The sequence below is a fragment of the Gymnodraco acuticeps genome, unplaced genomic scaffold, assembly GCF_902827175.1.
Source record: "Gymnodraco acuticeps unplaced genomic scaffold, fGymAcu1.1, whole genome shotgun sequence".
Taxonomy (NCBI): Eukaryota; Metazoa; Chordata; class Actinopteri; order Perciformes; family Bathydraconidae; genus Gymnodraco; species Gymnodraco acuticeps.
In genome coordinates this window covers 4,609,548-4,617,809 of record NW_022990313.1, presented here as the reverse complement: position 1 = coordinate 4,617,809, position 8,262 = coordinate 4,609,548, and the positions used below count along the sequence as shown (strand labels likewise).

The 8,262-nt window shown below is 41.2% G+C and overlaps 1 long non-coding RNA gene across 1 annotated transcript; it reads right to left on the bottom strand.

The window, feature by feature from the left end:
- Positions 1 to 223: 223 nt before the first annotated feature.
- LOC117550441 lies at positions 224 to 6,988 on the bottom strand. The gene is made up of 2 exons (XR_004569649.1): positions 6,931 to 6,988; positions 224 to 354 (listed from the first exon to the last, which is right to left on the bottom strand). It is a non-coding gene; the product is annotated as an uncharacterized LOC117550441 (long non-coding RNA).
- Between the last annotated feature and the right edge of the window lie 1,274 nt (positions 6,989 to 8,262).

The following is an 8,262-nucleotide window of genomic DNA, read 5'->3' as shown; positions in this document are numbered from 1 at the left end:
CAAACTAAAAAAATCCTTTATCGTCACGTTTAGCCGTTCAGATCACCCCCACAGCAAGAGTTTGCGAGATCCGGTCGTTTCAAATTGATTTTGAAAGTTGCGTATCTCCTCTTGAAAACCCACATATAATATTCAGTCTATAGTCTTCAGAATTTTCCCAGCGAGTCAGCCGTGCCGGACTAAACTACCTCACGCTCTCGCTGGTTCACTTTTTCTTTTTTTCTTTTTTAGTGAATTAAGGTACGGGACTTATAGCTATTTACCCGACTCTTACAAACACTCAGTGCCTTAGCTGCAGGACTCTATACCTGACTAAGCACTTTAACTCGGTGCCTTAGGTCCGGACTGTTCTACCTGACTCTACAAACACTTTGTTCAGTATTGTATTTTTTACCATGACTAAGGACACTGAGAACGGTGTGCAGGTGTCCTTCCCTGGACTGAAATTCGTCCGCTGGCTGTCGGTGGTACTCCTAGAGACCAGCACTCATCACGTCGGGGTCTCCAGATTGTAGGAGCAAACACAATTGTGGTGGCTTAAAGCCCACCTGTGCTCCGCGCCGTCCTTTAGATGAGCCTGGTCAGATTTAATAAAAGGAGTTCAAAACACCGGCATAAAAGTTATAACAATAATCTGATTTTAATACAGTAAAAAACACAATACGAAATACAGAGTGCCCTGAAACAGAGCACTCCGGGCTCCCCGCTCTACTGCCGTGCGATACAGATATCGGGACCAGCCAGTCAGAAACAGGGGGCATTTTGCATGAAGAAACAACAGTATATATGGACATATTTGGGGCGGAATAGTGTGTCGGCTCTTCCGTCCCATTTGACTCCTAAGCGAATTAGAGTTCTGGGAAAAAGTATCTTTCTTCTGAACAGAGCGTGACAGCATCGGAACTATACAAGGTCAGAATCACTTTGTATCTTATACCTGGGTTAACTCCTTTAATTTCCCAGGGAAGATTTCACACAAACTATTCTTTTAAAACAATCAAACATTGTACACAGATATATTGGTGCTTCGGATTATTCCCAGCAAGGAACCTTGAAAAAACAACATGTGTGTGTGTTAGTGAGGGAAAGTGTATGTGTGTGTGTGTGCATGCTGATAAGCAGAGGCATATGTGTGTGTGTTGCTGATATCTGGGTTGAGGAGTTTATGTGTGTGTGCTGCATGAAGACAGGAGGAGGTGTATGTGTGTGTGTCAGGGTCTCTGGGTCATGGAGTGTAAGTAAGAAGGTTTAGATATATAGGATTACTTTAAACAGTCCCAAATAATACATGTTTACTTCAATACAGTTCAAGATAATACCTGTTGACTTTAATACAGTTTAGAACAATATCTGGGTGCTTTAATCCCTCTTTTGATCTCACCTTCAGAGATCAATTTATACACAGCATTTGAAACATAACCTACTGTCATTCTTTTCTACTGTCTGTTCCCCAACATTTATATAAATCCATCAGAAGCTGGGATTTAGAGCACTTTAAACCTTTAGGAACAGTCCAAAATATGGAGGGAGACCAAAATATGTTAAAAAATGGTCCTTGTCGGCTGAGTCATCGTGCTCGTCCTCCTCCGACGCGTAAGCCAGCAAGGGCATTTGGTACGAAGGGGAAGGGGCAGCTTCTCCCTCAAAAAATGGGTTATTAAAACAAAGTTCCTCAAAAATGGGATAGTGAAACAGAGTTCCTCAAAAAATGGGATATTAGAACAAAGTCCACACCGGCTATATCCACCTGTTTCAGCGGAGAGTGGAGTCCCCGGTGCCGTCTTGGCTTGCCGTGTCTTTGTCCCCCCGATCCGCTCACAGCGGCTTCTGGGCTGCCTGCTAGAGAGATGTCTTCCCGATGCTCCTTCTCCGGCCCGCTGATGATGTCCTCCCGATGCTCCGGCCCGCTGACGATGCCTCGAGGTCCTTCTCCTCCAGTCTGCTGATGACAGCTTCCGAGTCGACCTCCTTGACGAGAGCCAGATCCGTCCTGATGTCGTCCCCTGGTCCTAGCAGGTGGTTTCCCCGCCGCACACTGGCTCCAGCTGTCCCCCTTTCCTCCTAGACGGACGGCAGAGATCCGCTGGGTCACTCGGTCGGGGCCGGAGAGCCTGGGGTTGAGCCACTTTGTCCTGATGACCTTCAGCCAGACGAACTCCGCTGTGTCGGCCTCCTGGGTCCCCCTTTTGGCGCCAGCAACCTGTGTGGAGAAATCTGATACGAATCCCTCAAGCCTACGCTCAGGGCTCCTGGGACCTCAGCTGTTTGACACACCACTGCGTAGGCCGCTTGGAGTCTGTTGGTGGGGTGTCTTAAAACAACAGACATCTGTGAACAGGTTTTCTAAATTAATTGTAGACCTCTTATTTGCCAGTGCAGCTTCAGAATCTTAATACTTGGACTGTGCCAACTAAATAAGAACCCCAACATCTTTAGGTAAACTAAATAACATATTTCAATAGCTCTGAATATCTGACAAGCATCTGTGTTTATTTTTAAATGAAATCCTTGAGATCCCATTTAAAATCTAAATATAATATGAACTGCTAATGTTTCTGGTAAAGAAACACACTAATGTTATGGATTCAAAAACAACCAAAATCACGATACTAACAAAGTGAATGATTTCCTGGTGATACTGCTTTTACCTGTCAGTGCTTAGATATTATCACGCTGAAAAAATGAATACAGAATTCCAACAAACTGTCATCAAATGTCTTTCTATTATACATTTAGATGAAATGTATATCCCCATAATGACCTAAACAATAAAGTATATGGCTTTTACTTCTTCACCAGGCTAGTTACATGATGTTGTCTAAATTAAATTCTGTCTCAATACATTACTATGTTTTAGTTTTAACTGTAATATGTTCTTTCTACATTTCAAACCTCAGTTACTTTTATACCTGTTGAAACATTACTCACAGGTCAACTTCTTCAGTATTACATTCTGGAATTACATCTCTCACAGTAGCCCCTTGGCCACTGATTCTGCATCTGTGTTACCTGCTATAACTCAATCAATATTAGAGACATGTCAACATTCACCAAACAGTATCTTATCCCCAGATATGGAGCAGGTCAATTCTAAAACTGTCAATCAATGGTCGGACACTCCCCCTTTTTCACACATGAACTCATGTGTAACAAAATCCTGTATGGGAAGAAAACCTTCAGGTAATAATGGATTATAAGAAAATACCAAACACTTTTCCCAAATGTACATCCATCATTTTCCACAGTAAACACTTCAGTGAAATGAAGTGTTTCTCTCCATCCTTCAGTCCTAAAAGAAACAGAATCTTCATGTTTTAGTTTGAGTTTCACATTCGGCAAACAGCCACCTCCTGTGGGAGTGAAATATCATCAAGTAGATTAGAAACGGGTCACACATTTTAGGAAACCTCTCATTTCCCACAGAGCCCCAGAATAATGTGTTAGGCCAAAAGCATGCTTGATTAGTCATTGTTTTAAATCATGCAGTTACACTGATCACATGCAGACATACACTCACATTCACACTCACACTGTCAGGTTGTAAAGTCAAGTTTGGTCAGGTTCACCCCAGAGTCAGTCATTGACAGTGCCTTCTCAAGTCACACTGTCGGTCAGGGTCAAAGGTCATTTGGTCTCAGTCTTTTTGGCCATGTTTCGTGCTCTGCAGAGACTTTGATATTTCAGCATAGGCCAGTATCCTTTGTCGACAAAGATCAGTCATATATGGAGCGCCATCATTTATTAATTCACGATTACAACTATAATTTTCCAGATATCTCTAACTTTTCATTGGGACAGCTGTTTCCCACATTTCCTGCAACTTGGTACAAAACTCACTTCCTTATAGTTCTACTACTGTAGTTCATTAACACCTAATCTATATTAAAATGTCTAATAGATCAGAAACTTGTGCATATAATTATTTTCTTGAGTCAAAACATTATTAGGATCTGTAAAGCTCTGCTATGTATTTCATAACTCATTATATTAATTTATCTTCAATTCTGGTGCACTTAAAGAACAATGTTACCCTCTTTAACAGTGCGTGGAACCTTGGGTGTCCGAACATGTAACAATTACTCCCTACTTTATCAAGGATTTAAAAACAGAAGTCATTTCGTATGTCCATCCGAAAGCCCTCCTATGGTAATAACTATGCCACAATGGTGAAACCAGTACCTCAAATTGAAATACTATATTTTGTTTAGAACTAGCTTTCCCTTCAACATGGCCAATATAAATAAATATTTGTCTGATCTTATAGAGATGTTACTAAAACTCTCCCTTTGAACTGATCCATACTGTAACAAATTAAAACACTACCAAATTCACACATGAATAAAAACTCTAAAAGAATAATTTGTAAATATGATGAAAAGATTGAAGAATATGGTTCTACACTGTACTCCTAACTCCCAAACACCCACTACTTAAAGTCTAGTGCATACTTCCATCATGCCCCCCCCCCCTGTTCCATCAGTGTGTTTTAGGATGATTTTTCACTTCACTTTAATAGTTTTCCTCTTTACCGCTATTTTTAATTTACCAATTGATTAATTCATGGTTAATACATCTTCTTATCTTCACTTATTTATCAAGTCAATTCAAGTTCTTTAAATGTGGTTCTTTAAAATACATTAGTAGATACCTTGTGGAGTATTCACAATAACTAATCCTCTCTATGAAATCCGTTCATCTTTAAGCAGATACTATTTCCTTATTTATCTTTTGTTCATGATGACAATGGTATAACAACCACACGTTTTACACATAGCTAGTTTCTATAACAAGATTATTATGTGTGACATAATAATCAGATGTCTTGTTTGCTAACCAAGAATATTAAACTTGAATCTTTTCAGTATTCCAGAGCATCATTTAAACAAGCAGCCTCTTATCTAAACACTAAGCATTAAGGTTTCTACACCACCCCCTGGGAAACTCTTGCACAATTATGCTGTAAAATCATTGCATCATTCCTTCAGAGTCTGAACAATCTGAGGCAAGCATGTCTCAAGATCCTGTCATAATGAGCACAGTCAGTGATGCAGCTGTAGTCAGTGGCAGGGTCCCCAAAAAAGCTAGGACCGGCCCTGGTCAGTGGGCTCCAAGGAAACTCTCCCTGGCATTGGGATGAGGGAAGGAATCACTTGGCAGACACACGTTGTCCTCTGTACAGCAGAAATCCCCAAAAACCGCAGTACCTCTTCACACCACTGTTGCCTTGACAACGAAAAATGTCAATATCTCCTCAGAGATGCGTTCTTTGCACACTTCTTCTGTTTGCAGTGAGCAACTCCTCACCAACACACTGATTCAGAGAACCCAAAAGATGGTGCAGGACTATCCAATGCTGCTGTAATCACATTCAGCTACTGAGAAAAACTCAATTTAAATCTCTCTCCCAACGGGTTACAAAATAAAACGGCTGAGGTCAGGAATGCTGAAACATGTGAATGTTAAAACAAACTAATGGTAGTAGTCTGCCTATTCTTTATTACTTCAGTTCTAAGTTAATAGGCAAAACAAGGACACCCTCCTTAACCACTATACTAATCTTTTATCTACTTGATTAATGCTATTCATTTTCAAATTGTGTATCTAAGTTGTGTTACAAGCATGGTGAGGTTGTAACAGAATACACAAATAACTGTATTCAATCCGCGCCGTATTTGAAAACTGTAATGAATTAAAATCAATGTTTAAGGACGTAATATAAGTTAAATATATTGTTAAGCTAATTACTGTTTTATTGTGAAGGCATCTCTGGTGAACAGCGGCCTGTGGCTTTTATTTTGAAAGGCCGTTCCGGAAATATACTCCGTAATGTGAACAGTGAGTTTGACTTCCAGAAACACGGAGAGTTACGATAACAATCGTTATAATGCATTAAATAAAGTCATGAAAGAGACAAGGAGGGGAAAAGGCGTGTGGAAGCAAGCAATGAACTGAAAATGCCACCAATCCTCTGTTTTAACGTGATGGCGGACATTGAAAACCGAAGCGGGCATAAGCACCCCTGTCTTCCACATTAATAGATTCCTTCTGACTGACAAGCGTTCAAAAACCCTTCTGCTTATCACTTAGGCTACTTCTTTTTGTTTTATTCATAACATAAAAATACAATTGTGATGAATAGCTTGCTCTTTTTCTGGTTGAAACAAAGGGTCTACTCTTCTTCCATAATTGACTTCGTATCTATTATCTGACTAAATTACTTGTATTTATTAATACACTGGACAAATCTTGTCGTCCTATATTCTATTCTGAATTCAGAGTTCCAATCCGAGAATATTGTTACACCCTGTTCGCCACCAGAGGGCAGTAGCTGACCACAAATGAGCTTCCTCTGTCTTGATGAAGCTCTCAGCTCTGAAATTGTCTTGTGTATCTCCTGCTATGCTCTATTTTCTCAATTATTACACAGATTCAACGTAAAAAGATCACACAGAGTTAATTCCCTTATACATTCTGTCCGGCTTTTTTTGTGCGATGTATATTTCAACAGATAATTCTGGTCTTTGCCGGTGCTTCGACACCCCTATATAGAGATGCGACCGACACAAGGAGATTAACCCAAACCAAAAAAATCCTTTATCGTCACGTTTAGCCGTTCAGATCACCCCCACAGCAAGAGTTTGCGAGATCCGGTCGTTTCAAATTGATTTTGAAAGTTGCGTATCTCCTCTTGAAAACCCACATATAATATTCAGTCTATAGTCTTCAGAATTTTCCCAGCGAGTCAGCCGTGCCGGACTAAACTACCTCACGCTCTCGCTGGTTCACTTTTTCTTTTTTCTTTTTTAGTGAATTAAGGTACGGGATTTATAGCGATTTACCCGACTCTTACAAACACTCAGTGCCTTAGCTGCAGGACTCTATACCTGACTAAGCACTTTAACTCGGTGCCTTAGGTCCGGACTGTTCTACCTGACTCTAAGCCCCTTCTTACTTTAGTGAGTTAAAGGTACTGGACTCTATACCAGACTCTTCAAACACTCAGTGCCTTAGCTGCAGGACTCTATACCTGACAAAGCACTTTAACTCGGTGCCTTAGGTCCGGACTGTTCTACCTGACTCTACAAACACTTTGTTCAGTATTGTATTTTTTACCATGACTAAGGACACTGAGAACGGTGTGCAGGTGTCCTTCCCTGGACTGAAATTCGTCCGCTGGCTGTCGGTGGTACTCCTAGAGACCAGCACTCATCACGTCGGGGTCTCCAGATTGTAGGAGCAAACACAATTGTGGTGGCTTAAAGCCCACCTGTGCTCCGCGCCGTCCGTTAGATGAGCCTGGTCAGATTGATAAAAGAGGGAGTTCAACACACCGGCATAAAAGTTATAACAATAATCTGATTTTAATACAGTAAAAAACACAATACGAAATACAGAGTGCCCTGAAACAGAGCACTCCGGGCTCCCCGCTCTACTGCCGTGCGATACAGATATCGGGACCAGCCAGTCAGAAACAGGGGGCATTTTGCATGAAGAAACAACAGTATATATGGACATATTTGGAGGTGGAGATGTGTCGGCTCTTCCGTCCCATTTTACTCCTAAGCGAATTAGAGTTCTGGGGAAAAGTATCTTTCTTCTGAACAGAGCGTGACAGCATCGGAACTATACAAGGTCAGAATCACTTTGTATCTTATACCTGGGTTAACTCCTTTAATTTCCCAGGGAAGATTTCACACAAACTATTCTTTTAAAACAATCAAACATTGTACACAGAAATATTGGTGCTTCGGATTATTCCCAGCAAGGACCAAAGAAAAAGAACATGTGTGTGTGTTAGTGAGGGAAAGTGTGTGTGTGTGTGTGTGTGTGTGTGTGTGTGTGTGTGTGTGTGTGTGTGTGTGGTGTGTGTGTGTGTGTGTGTGTGTGTGTGTGTGTGTGTGTGTGTGTGTGTGTGTGTGTGTGTGTGTGTGTGTGTGTGTGTGTGTGTGTGTGTGTGTGTGTGTGTGTGTGTGTGTGTGTGTGTGTGTGTGTGTGTGTGTGTGTGTGTGTGCTGTGTGTTGTGTGTGTGTGTGTGTGTGTGTGTGTGTGTGTGTGTGTGTGTGTGTGTGTGTGTGTGTGTGTGTGTGTGTGTGTGTGTGTGTGTGCATGCTGATAAGCAGAGGCATATGTGTGTGTGTTGCTGCAACCCTGTCTCCTAAAAGTTACGTTCCCACAGAACTAAACTGCATTCTCAATTACGTTTAGCTAGAAACGTATTTTCTCCCACGTTACGTTCGTTATGAACGTATCTCAAATACGTTT